Below are 12,626 nucleotides of genomic sequence, written 5' to 3'. Positions count from 1 at the left end.
ACACACAGACAGACACATTGTCGCAGTCGAGCTCCTCTTTGTGCGGCGAAATTAAGTGCAACCGAGTGCAGCCACAACAGGCTCGACCTAGAGAGAGGAACTTTTCTTTCATCACAAACTGGTAAATGGTTCGACAGGAGGTGAGCTTTTGTTGGTGTCACACAGAACTCAGAGAGAAAAAAAATAAAGAAAAGTAGCCTTATTTAACATGTCTAGGTGAATGAAAGGGATTTCATGTAGCAAAAATCTGGCACTACTGCTGTAAATGATATTAACAATTTTTATTATTAATTGTTACACTATTTATTGGCCTGAAACCAATGGCGAAGTGCCTTAAATCTGCATTCTTTCAAATGGCCAGCAGGGGGCGACTCCACTGGTTACAAACAGAAGTTTCCTGACACTAATGCTGCAATCCTGAGTCAGTTATTATGATCAATTGTTAAACTGTAATCAAGCAAAAACAGGTATAAAACAGGTATAAAAAGGAACCTTAGTTCTAGTGGAGATTTTCTGCTTTTCATTGTCATTATAAATTTTATATCTTTGGGTTTAGACTGTTTATTGAGAGAAAATCTATTTATAAACATTTTGGTTTCTATAGGTGCTTAGTGCTTATTAATGCTGCTATAGTCAATATTTTTATCTTAAGAGTGGATCATATTGTCAATTATAACTTAACTATAACTTTATGGCGTATGCTTTAAATTGTGATATATCTGTAAAAATCACTTTATTCTTCATGTCGCCAAAAATAAACCATTTATAATAACCAGATCCTGTTAAAAACATTAAATTCTGCTCCTCAGCGACACTGTGAAGCCATGATTGATTCTGCTGAGACGAACGGTCACGTGACAAATATTCACTGAAAATCTGTTTACACAGAGCTGAGAGGAGAGGACAGGAGCAGCTGTAAGTAGAGGTTGCAGAAATGCAAATAGTTCAATATAAATTATTTATATTTCCCTAATATTCATGACACTTGTGGGCACTTTTTTCTTTATTTCCCCAATATTTATATAATCTCTTAGTGGTGTCTCGTATTTGTTGGATTGTCTAACCCCCTGCTTTAGTGTGTGTGTGTGTGTGTGTGTGTTTAAACTGTTGATTTCCTAAGTTGGCTACAGTACATTTGCTGCTGTCCCTGTACAAGAAAAATTCTCACAGAATAATAAAAACAAACTAACTGATAGATTTTGTAAAAAAAAAAAAAAAATCCAAATATGTATATATTTAAACTGTTCCAAACTATTCCTTTAAGGTAATGAGAAAGGAGCTAAAATGTTTTTATCAAAAATAAATAATATGATCAGGACGGCTGTTAGAACAGTTTAATTATCTTCAGTATTCTCATGTGAAAGAGGACTTAATGAGACAGTGACACTGATGGTGAACTTAATTATCGCTCAGAATGCACGGCTGAGTTGATGAGTTTTTGGTACACAAAGAGCTGGGCATGTCCATATTTCCACCTTGAATGCAAATTAATCAGAATAATGAGCTGATAATGATTATATGATTTATAAAAGGTGCAATAATTTTTGTGTTATTGTCAAATTAATTGCACATCCTTGGCATACATGCTGTACATAAATTAGGTGATGGATTAGTGGATTGATTGTCAGTATATTTTACAAAATTAAACCCTCACTATAAACCATGTTGTTTCCGGTCTAAAAAAAAAGTTAGTTTCCAGAAATTTACTGTATTATTTTACAGGTTGTTTTTTTTTTCGACATTCAGTGGAAATGCCATTAAAAAAGTTAATTACTTTTATAACAAATATTAACAGAGTCGGAGTTGAAATCGGGTAATAAATATAATTAATATAATTTACAGCATTTTCTTAATGTCCTTGAATGTTAAATAAAGTGAATTCGATGTAAAACAAAAAATACATCATATTGCTGAATGTAAAATTAAGGGAACTTCCTTTTCTTTTCTTTTTTTACAGTAAAACTACTACTATTGATTTTTTAAAAGAAATTGTAAAAATAAATAAAAATAAAATATATAAATATATAAAATAAAAATAAATAAAATAAAAAATAAAAAGTCTGGCAGCAAAAGTTGCCATCATATTAAAGTATAAAAACAGCTATTTATCCAGAAGTTTTCTATTTAAAAAAAATACAGATATTTAAGGTAAATTATCTGTATTTTAAAAGATATTATCTGTAAAATAACTTAGTTTTTTTACCACTATTTCATGATAAGTGTTGGGCAACTTTTTCTGCCAGTTTATTGTTTTGTTTTTTTAAATATTTTTTAATTTAAATTTTTTATCATGTGCTGTTGACCTACTATCTCCCCTTTAAAAATCTCGTAGTTGTAGAATTTTGTAGTTGCTTTTTCTATGGTGTTTTAAACAGCTTTCATGTACTTAATAAGCACATGAAAGCTGTTTAAAACAGCTTTGCATTTCTCTTAATCTTAAATCCTGTTAATGCTAAAAGGTGCAAAAAAAAATAAAATCTGACAACAGTATGTTACTGCTTTTACACTCATTCACTCTGACTGAGAGCGTAATCTCAGCAGCATAATCATAATATCGTGTCAGCGTGGGCGTGGCCTCGCCTCAGTGTGGGTCTGTAGATGTGGACGTCGTTAATCACTGTGGAGAAGTGTGTCAGCTCAGTGCCTGGAAAGCAAATGTTGTGTTGTAATGTGTCTGTTTTAGAGGATTGTGCAGTGACAGTGATGTGTGACTTAGAGAAGAGCAAAATGCATGAAGCTTCATAAATAGAATCCAGTTCACATAAAGCACTGCAGATGAAAAAAATCACTCAAAATCTTAGTGTTTTTAACTAATTCTGAATGTACAAGGGAGCTTTAGAAACTTTTAAAAAGATCTGAACCCCAAGCGGTTTCAGGCCGGGTTTTTTGTTGCTCTTTTTACATTTTACTCACCGTGGCCTTTTCTACGGTGGCCCTGAGAGCTCACAGCGCTGCTACTTAAGAAAACACATGCAAATACAGAAAACACAAGCAAATTGAGAAAACATCTTCAATCATTTGACAACATAAGTGCAGCATTTAGAAAACGTGCTGCAAATAGACCACAACACAACAGAAGTGTTTCCAGAGGACACTTAAAAGTGATGCACACATCTGGGCACGCTTGATATTATCACCTTATTTCAAGATAATGATAATTTCACATTATAACGTTGTTACGTGAAATTATCACGTTATTTCATGATAATATTTTCATGTTATAATTTGATATATAGCGTTAACCCGCTAGCGTGTATCAATCACATTGCAGTTATATAAATCAAATAAATGATAGCATGCTAAAGTTAGCATGCTATTGATCGCCGGCACTAGACGTGTGCATCACGTTTAAGTGTCCTCTGGAAACACTTCTGTTGTGTTGTGGTCTATTTGCAGTGCATTTTCTTATTGAGTTGTGTTGTGGTCTTTGATGAGATGTTTTCTAAATGCTGTGCTTGTGTTGTCAAATTGATAAAGATGTTTTCTCAATTTGCTTGTGTTTTGTGTATTTGCATGTGTTTTCTTAAGTTGCAGTTGCTGTGAGCTCTCAGGGCCACCGTACTTTTACTTCACTGCACTATATTAAATTGAGATTTTGTATATTGCAGTTTTTAGCATCCCCTTTATATTCTGATGGCATTACACACAATAGTCATGTGCTCACCATTTGATTATAATACTTGTGATTAGGTCTGTCACAATAACACATTTTTAGGATGATATATTTTCCCTGAAACTCTCACGATAAACAATAGTATTGTTGTATCAATGTTATTTTAGTTTTATAACCGTATAAGAGCATAATAAGTACATTCTTATCCACAGCAATGAATTATTAAATCTCAAGAATATTAAACATTGGAAATGAAATGTCGAAAAGAAATATTAAAATATCCTAGATAAATTAAACATAAATAAATAAATAAACTACACCCAAAACAAATAAAAATAGACTTTCAGGCTCTGTTAACAAAACATTGCAATGAGAAAAACATTATGGATTATTTAATTATCAAAATAACATATAAACAGCTGTAATGGCTGCTTGGGAAATATAGTTTTTTGTTGGCAATTCGTACTGCCTGTCAAACATTTGCAGCATTACTTTAAACACAAAGAAGCACGAAAAGTCACGCATGTAAACGACAATATATTGAGTCCAGAAAAAAACGATCGTGTCCATTTTTATATATTGAACGATAAGTTAATTATCGTGACAGGCATACTTATGTCTTTCTAATAGACATACAGTCATGGAAAATATTATTAGAACACCCTTGTTTTCTTCAATTTCTTGTTCATTTTAACGCCTGGTACAACTAAAGGTACATTTGTTTGGACGAATATAATGATAACAACAAAAATAGCTCATAAGAGTTTAATTTAAGAGCTGGTATCTAGTTATTTTCCATGGTTTTCCATAGAAAATGTCTAGATATCAGCTTGGAATGAACAAGAAATTGAAGAAAAAAGTGCTCTAATAATTTTTTCCCATGACTGTATGTGCAGTAAAAACACTAGTTTATACTTAAATGAACTTTTCCCCTACAGTTTTCATCAGCAGTTTATTTTGCTTACTTGTGTGAAATCGCCATCATCATACACTGTATATGCTTCAAAAACAACAAGATCAGCACTAAATCTCTCTTGTTTTGGTCCCACAGAGCCTTTCTGTCCATATGGTCGAAGCCTGTCCTCCTATTTTGTCATGTTGTCTGGGCCAGTGCTGCTCTCCAACACATTAATATTCATCGATATAAATTCTTTAATCTGTAAAAATTGGGTTATTGGCAACGCTTGATGATTCTGCCTCTTTGCTCTCTTTCCCCCCCCCCTCTCTCTCTCTCTGTCTCTTGATCCTATTTATCTCTGTCATGATGGGGGGGGAGAAAGATAAATGTGGGAAAAAAGATGGGGAGAGAAGACGAAAGGAGGCCGAGAGAAAGGAGTTGTATAAGAGAGAGGGAGGAAGGGGACGGAGAGGAAAAATAGAGACGGAGTGAAAGAGACAGCAGTGACGTCACAGACACTTTAAGTAGGTCAGGTACGAAGTTGTGATGTCACTTACACTGGAAACGGCCCACTGGGCCAATCGCGAGCAGGGACACGCCCCCTTTTTTTTCCCACAGCCACAGGAAAATAAAACTGCACCCTCCCCTCCTCTCCGTTCTTTTCTGCAGCTGTCGCAAATCACAGACACACACAGAAACACATGCGTACATTCCTGCTGCTATAAAGGCCCACATTGACAGAGACAGTGGACTACTATAATCCTGGCAGTAACTTGTTTTCCCTCTTCCCTGCCATCAGCTCACAAACATCAGCGCTCATAAAAAGCCTCTTCAGACGGTGATAAAGACGTCGTCTGCGACACAGTCGAGCTATTTCTGATGACCTTTTGATTTTAAGCATCAAACAAATCCACTTGTCCTTCATCCACACTTGATATGGGTGAATTCAAGTGTGTGAGAGAGTCTCAGCTCAGATTCAAACACACGCTGAGGCTGAGGCAACATGAGAACAATGTGAAAAACTTGACTAAGGCCAAAAACATTTTAAATGTTAAAGGGATAGTTGTGTTATGAGTGGTGCGAATGAACCAAAACATTAAAGCTGAGGGACAGAAAACCCAAACAATTATGAAACACCAATCGCTAAGAAATTATATAAATAAAGCTAATATGAGCCAGATAACTAGTTTAGTATGTTAATAACTATTAGTGATCTTATAATTAACATTATGATCCACTTCTTAACATCTTAACATAAAAATATAGCAGCATTAATAAACACTAAGGACTTAAAGGAAATCCAAAACCCATGATGTTCATGAATAGATTTTGTCTCAATGAACAGTCTAAAACCCAAATATATTCAATTCATAATAATACAAAACAATGAAAAGCAGAAAATATCCACATTTCAGAACTAGGGTTCTGGTTTACACCTGTTCTTGGCATTTTTGCTTGATAACAGTGTAACAATTGATCAAAACTGATGAAATAACTGACTTACAATTGTAGCAATAGTGTCAGAAAACTTCTGTTTGTAACCCGTGGAGTCGCCCCCCGCTGGTCATTTGAAATAATACAGATTTAAGGACGGACGGACAGATAGAGCTCGACTGTAACAATGTGTCTGTGTGTGTGATAGTTCAGATTTGTTTAAGTGTGGATGTATGAGACACTTATTCATAGTCATCGTATTACCTGCAGTAGTTTTGAGAAACAGGCAAGCACCTAAAAAAAGCCAACCAAAAAAAAAAAAAGCCAAGTTTACGCTTTATTTAATATATTTTTTTACTTTGCAGCAATTTCTAACAGGGAGCTGAAGCCATTCTGTCCAAACAGAAGTTTGATGTAAAAGTGAAGTCAATTTGTCTTAAACCTGCATTCTTTCAAATGGCCTGCAGGGGGCGACTCCACTGGTTATAAAAAGAAGTTTGATTGTATAGAAGTCAGTTCATCAGTTCAAGTTATTTTTTAACATTTTGTTGACTAAACATGTCCTGTCCAGCTTCCAGACACGCTAAGGAATCAGCTTTTAATTTTTCCTGGTGAGCACACTCTATTTTATTCCCAACTAATGTAACAGTTAACGTGAAGCACAAATCCACCTTTATAACAAAACTAAAGTGTTTGCTGCTAATAACTCTCTCTCTACCAAATTTGTTTACTTCTGGCTCCAAAAAGCCAAGATTGTGGCAGCATAAATGCCAAATTGAAGCTTCAAAATCTCTTAGTCAATCAGCAGGAACTTAATTAACCTTAATTCTTATATGAGGTGATTATTGAAACTCTATTATAAAGCAAAAAATGACAAAAACTGTCAAGAACCAAAACACTAGTTCTCCTATGTACGAATTTTCATTGTTTTGCATTATTTCTTGAATGTCTTTTGGTTTGGTACTTCAAACCTATTTGAAGAAACATGTGTTTCGTGAACTGGCATAGCCTTTTTATGCATGTATTATTATTGTAAATTCTTACAACAATAATAGAAATACAGAGAGGTGAATCGTTAATCATTTTTACTAGTCACCAAAGTTAAACTGCATCTTTTTGGATATTGCAAATACTCAGTTTGAAAGTAGGAAGAAGGAAAAACATAATGATCAAATAAAAGTTGTTAAATAGCTGATAATGACTGTGAGTCACCAGTGAGCCTTCAGTAATCACCAGTTAATGTTCAGGGAGTTAGAGTGTAGATTGGCATTCAAACACACACACACACAACACACACACGCACCGATCCAACACACACACACACACACACACACCCAACACACACACACGCACCGATCCAACACACACACACACACACACACACACCCAACACACACACACGCACCGATCCAACACACACACACACACACACACACATCCAACACACACACCCAACACACACACACACCGATCCAACACACACACACACACACACACACACACACACATCCAACACACACACACACACACACACCCAACACACACACGCACCGATCCAACACACACACACACACACACATCCAACACACACACCCAACACACACACACACCGATCCAACACACACACACACACACACACATCCAACACACACACACACACACACAAACACATACCAATCCAACGCACGCACACACACACACACACACACACACACACACACACACACACACACACACACACACACAGTTAGTTGTTGCTGTTTGAAGCCCAGGCGGACTCTCCTCTCTTGTTTTATGGTTCTCTCTTACAGGCTTCAGTTACTTTTATGCGTCTCGTTGGTGGTGTTGTTGTTTCTGCTGCTGTCTCTGTCTGTCTCATTCACACAAAGAGCTCTCAGTGACTCTGATAAATCACCCTGGAGCCTCGCAGCTCCATCTCCCCTCCTCACCTCGCCCCTCCTCCTCCTCCTCTCTTTCACACCCGTCTCATATCTCGCTTTCTCCACCTCGCACTTCCTCTCGGCTGTGACCTTTTTTTTCTTCTTATGCTCACCTCGATCACCTGCTGCACGATTTCTGTTCATTTTTTATTTTTACCTCTGGTGTTATAACGGTTAAAAGGTGTTTTACACGGTGGTGCAGTAGTTCTCACTTTCACAGCAAGAGGCTCGTCTGTTTGAATACAAATCATAATTAATGGGGGTTAACGCTTTTAACCCCCACAAACAGACTGTAAACTGTAAAAACAGGCATTATTGTCTAAATTTGAACTTTCCGACAGTCCTTGAATGGATCATGGGTTACAGATTTCCACATTCTTTTCCATTTTCCAAGTTTCTGTTAGAAAAAGAAACTAAAACAAAGCTTAAATTGATATTTGTGTCAGAATCACTTTATTCTACATGTCTCATTTAAAACGTCACCAAAAATAAAGTGCTTATAATAACTGGATTCTGTTAAAAACATTAAATTCTGCTCCTCAGAGACACTGTGAAGCCATGATTGATTCTGCTGAGACGAACGGTCACATGACAAATATTCACAGAAAATCTGTTTACACAGAGCTGAGAGGAGAGGCGTTAACTAATTTGTTTGGACCCAAAACGTAACTATTTTTAGCCCTGTTTTTCCTTTATTCAACCTTTATTTACCTATTGGGAATACATTTTCAGTGATGCAGAGATTATGTTAGACAACAGAAAAAAAATAAATTAAAATGTGACGAAATAAAAATTGTGGTGATAACGATAAAGATTTAAAAATGTGTATTTCTGGGAATCCCCTGGCTCATATTCAATAAAGCCCCAATTATTCTATAGGTGATGAATTAATAATCATTTTCAATCTTCTGTCATGTTGGAAGCTTGGACTTGTCACATAATGAGGTCATTAGTGGTGTGATGAGTCACACAGGTGTAACTAACAACATAATTAGTGATCAACAGCTGAGCCGGCATGCACAGAGGGTTCAGCTGGCACAGATAAATGGAATGCAGCCATTATTAATGTCATTAAAGCTGTTTTGTGCCATGAAATGTTAAAATGACCACCACAAGTCTATTTCAGGTTTGGCATCTGCAGTTTTGTTTTTCCTTACTGAAACATAAATGTAGAAGTGGTTTAACACTCTGAACCACAACAAACAAAGGGTTTTCTTAAAAGATTGCCAAAAATACACCGTTTAGCGTAGAAGAAACTGTAAAAACAGACATTACCATCGGAATGTGAACTTTCCCACAGTCCTTGAACGGAACATAGGTTGCAACAGTTTTCGCAAGAAAAAGTAATCAAAACGAAGCTTAAAATTGTGATACTTACGTCAAAATCATACATTTATTTCTCATTTAAAACGTCACCAAAAAAAAGCGTTTGTAATAACTAGATCCTGTTAAAAACATTAAATTCTGCTCCTCAGCGACACTGTGAAGCCATGATTGATTCTGCTGAGACGAACGGTCACGTGACAAATATTCACTGAAAATCTGTTTACACAGAGCTGAGAGGAGAGGACAGGAGAGGCTGGAAACATGCAAATAGTTCAATGTGTATTTTTCCAATATTCATGACACTTGTGGGCACTTGAAAAGGTGTTGTATATATGATTTCCATTTTATTCCTATTTCTAAAAAATAATTTATCAGATAAATTAAACTTGCATTTTTCTTTATTTAATCAATTATGCCATTACAACTGTATTATTCTGCACAAAAGAGATGTTTGAGTTGTTCCCATTTCTAGCCATGATTGTGCTGATTCCATAGAGCTGCAGGACTTATAGATTTTATGTATATTTTATATATTGCAGTGAAATACAAGGCCACGGTGAGTGTTGCATGTATAAATTCCATTTTATTCCAATTTGTAAAAAATAATTCATCACAGAAATTGAATTGTTTATTTCAGTGTTTTCTGTGAGCAAAATTCCCACAAGTCTCCACCATGTGTTTTTAGATAGTTATATAATTTAAAAGTGACATTGTGGCTGTTTTGGTTTCAGATAGGGTGCTAGAAACAGAGCATGTATATGTGTGAAAATAAGCCAGAAAGTGAGAAAAAAACGTGTGTGTGCATTGATTCCGCTGGACTGGGCGATGTTCCCGTATAACAGAGATCACAGCACGGTCACTGCGTTAACCTCCCCCTGCACTCTTACAGTTCATTAATGTTAAATCAGCCACAGTCATGCATGCATTTACATCATATGCACGTACTTCTCAAAAAATTTGAATGTCATGAAAAAGTTTGATATTATTTGTCAATCATTTCAGGAAGTGAAACTTCCCACAGCCATTTCACATAGAGTGAAATATTTCAAGCCTGTTTTTCTTGTAATTTTGATGATTCTGGCTTAGAGATAATGAAAACACAAAACACAGAAAATTAGAATATTACATAAAATCAATAAAAAAAAAGATATTTTAAACACAAATGTCAGGCTTCTGAAAAGTATCTTCATTTCTATACATCAATACTTGGTTGGGCTCCTTTTGAATCATGAATTACTGCATTAATACTTGGTGGCATGGAGGAGATCAGCCTACAGCACCATGTTGCTCTGATAGCAGCCTTCAGGTCATCTGGTGTCTCTCAGCTTCCTCTTGACAACAGCCCATAGACTCCTATGGGGTTCAGGTCAGCAGAGTCGGTTTACTAGTCCAGCCCAGTAACACCATGGTCATTGAACCAGCTTTTGGGACCTTTGCCAGTGTGGACAGGTGCCAAGTCCTGCTGGAAAATCAAATCATCTCTATAAAGCTTGTGGAAGCATGAAGACTCTAAATGTCCTGCTAGATGGCTGCTATGTTGACTGTGGACTTCAGAAAACACAGTGGACCAACACCAGCAGAGGACATGGCCCCAAACCACCACTGACCCAGGACTCACATATTGAACTTTTTCACAATATTCTAATTTTCTGAGACACTGAGTTCTGTGTTTTCATTATCTCTAAGCCAGAATTATCAAAATTACAAGAAAAACAGGCTTGAAATATTTCACTATACGCGTAATGATTCTATATAATGTATGAGCTTCACTTTCTGAAATGATGGACAAAAAATATTGAACTTTTTCATGATATTCTAATTTTTTGAGATGTACCTGAAGTAAAACCTGTAAGACATGGATGAGGGCCTATTATCCATATCATTCCTTGAAGGTTCCTAGAAGTTTCTCAAGCCCTGAAACATTTTCCATCCAATAAAACGTTGCATAATAACAGCCACCAGTGCTCGGAGGATGTTTAAACAAAAGGTACTGCTCTGCAATCACTCACTTTAACTGTTACACATAATTTCCACATCCTTTATCTCCCCCCCAGCGCACGCCACAAAATCTTTTCCGCCCGTCCTGTCATCCCTCCATCTGTCAGCTACTCCTTCCATCTGTCTCCAGTCTTCTGTGGCGTGTTCCTCCACTCTCCATCATCCGTACTCTCATTATCCAATCCCCCCTCCGCCTGTCTGTTGTTCCCCTGTTAATCACAGTTCAGCCTGAAGACGGCTGCTTATTGATTAGTTGTCGCTCTTTTCCTCTTTGAGGTCCTCTTTATCCCTGCAGGTCCTCTGTTCTTGCCTTCATTACGGAAGGATAGTGTATATTAATAAGGAAGCTGGGTATTGATCGTGGTTTGGTCGTTGCTAATGAGATTGTGGATGAACGAGGTTTTTCAGTTGTTTTACAAACACTGTTATAAAACAACATGTAAGTTACAGTGAATTCTTTTTAAAATATATATTTTTTGAATACACAAAATTAAGGCAACTTTCTGTTTGTTTTTTACAGTAAAATGTTAATGTAAAAAAAATCTAAAAACAAATTGTAAAAAAAACAACCATAACATATTCATCTGTTTTACTGATTATTTCTTTAAAAAATAATCATGTACAGAAAATATCTGCATTTTTTAAAATAATGTATCTACAGAAAATAAATTACCATTTTTTTTACTTTAATATGACTTCAATATGTAATGTTGCCTTAATTTAATATGATTTGTATTTTTTGTATTTTTTTTTAACACAGAATTCACAGTAATTTATCATTTAAGACCATTAAGCTTTTAAATAATAAAAATAAGATTAAAAAAACAAACATCTTTAAGGTCCCATTATATTAATTTACAGATTTTACAGAATTTTCAGTATCCATTTTATGGTTAATATTTGTAATAAAAATATTTTTTATGGCATTTGCACTTGCACTTGTAGAAAAAAAAACAAGAAAAACCATGTAAAATAATATTTTTTGAATTTATTAATTTTTTTATTTGTTTTATACAGTGTAGATTTATACGAAGCTTGTGGAAATGTTTAGGTTTACTCTGTTCAGTTAAGAAACATGTTTTTAAATTAGCTTCAAGTGAGTCAAACTTCCCAAATTACAAACGAAAATCACAAACTTTATATTTCTGAAATAGGATTTGGTCATGTTGATAGTTTTGGTCGCACCTGTCCATTTTTTTGATGATTTCAAACTGTAAAGTGTAGAGGAGGAGGCTTGAGGAAAATATACTGCTACTACCCCAGAACTTGCTTGAGAATCATCACATTTTCAAGTTTTCTTCAGTATCAAAGTCTTCCAGTGATAGTTGTCTGTATATCAATATATATATTCCAAACAAAAACAAATGCTAGTTATTTCGGCATACGTTTTATAGTGCTAATTTGCTAAATTTTAAGC

This window comes from Centropristis striata, chromosome 17 (assembly GCF_030273125.1).
Source record: "Centropristis striata isolate RG_2023a ecotype Rhode Island chromosome 17, C.striata_1.0, whole genome shotgun sequence".
Classification (NCBI taxonomy): Eukaryota; Metazoa; Chordata; class Actinopteri; order Perciformes; family Serranidae; genus Centropristis; species Centropristis striata.
The sequence above is the reverse complement of the archived record's forward strand: the minus strand, read 5'-3'. Positions refer to the sequence as shown.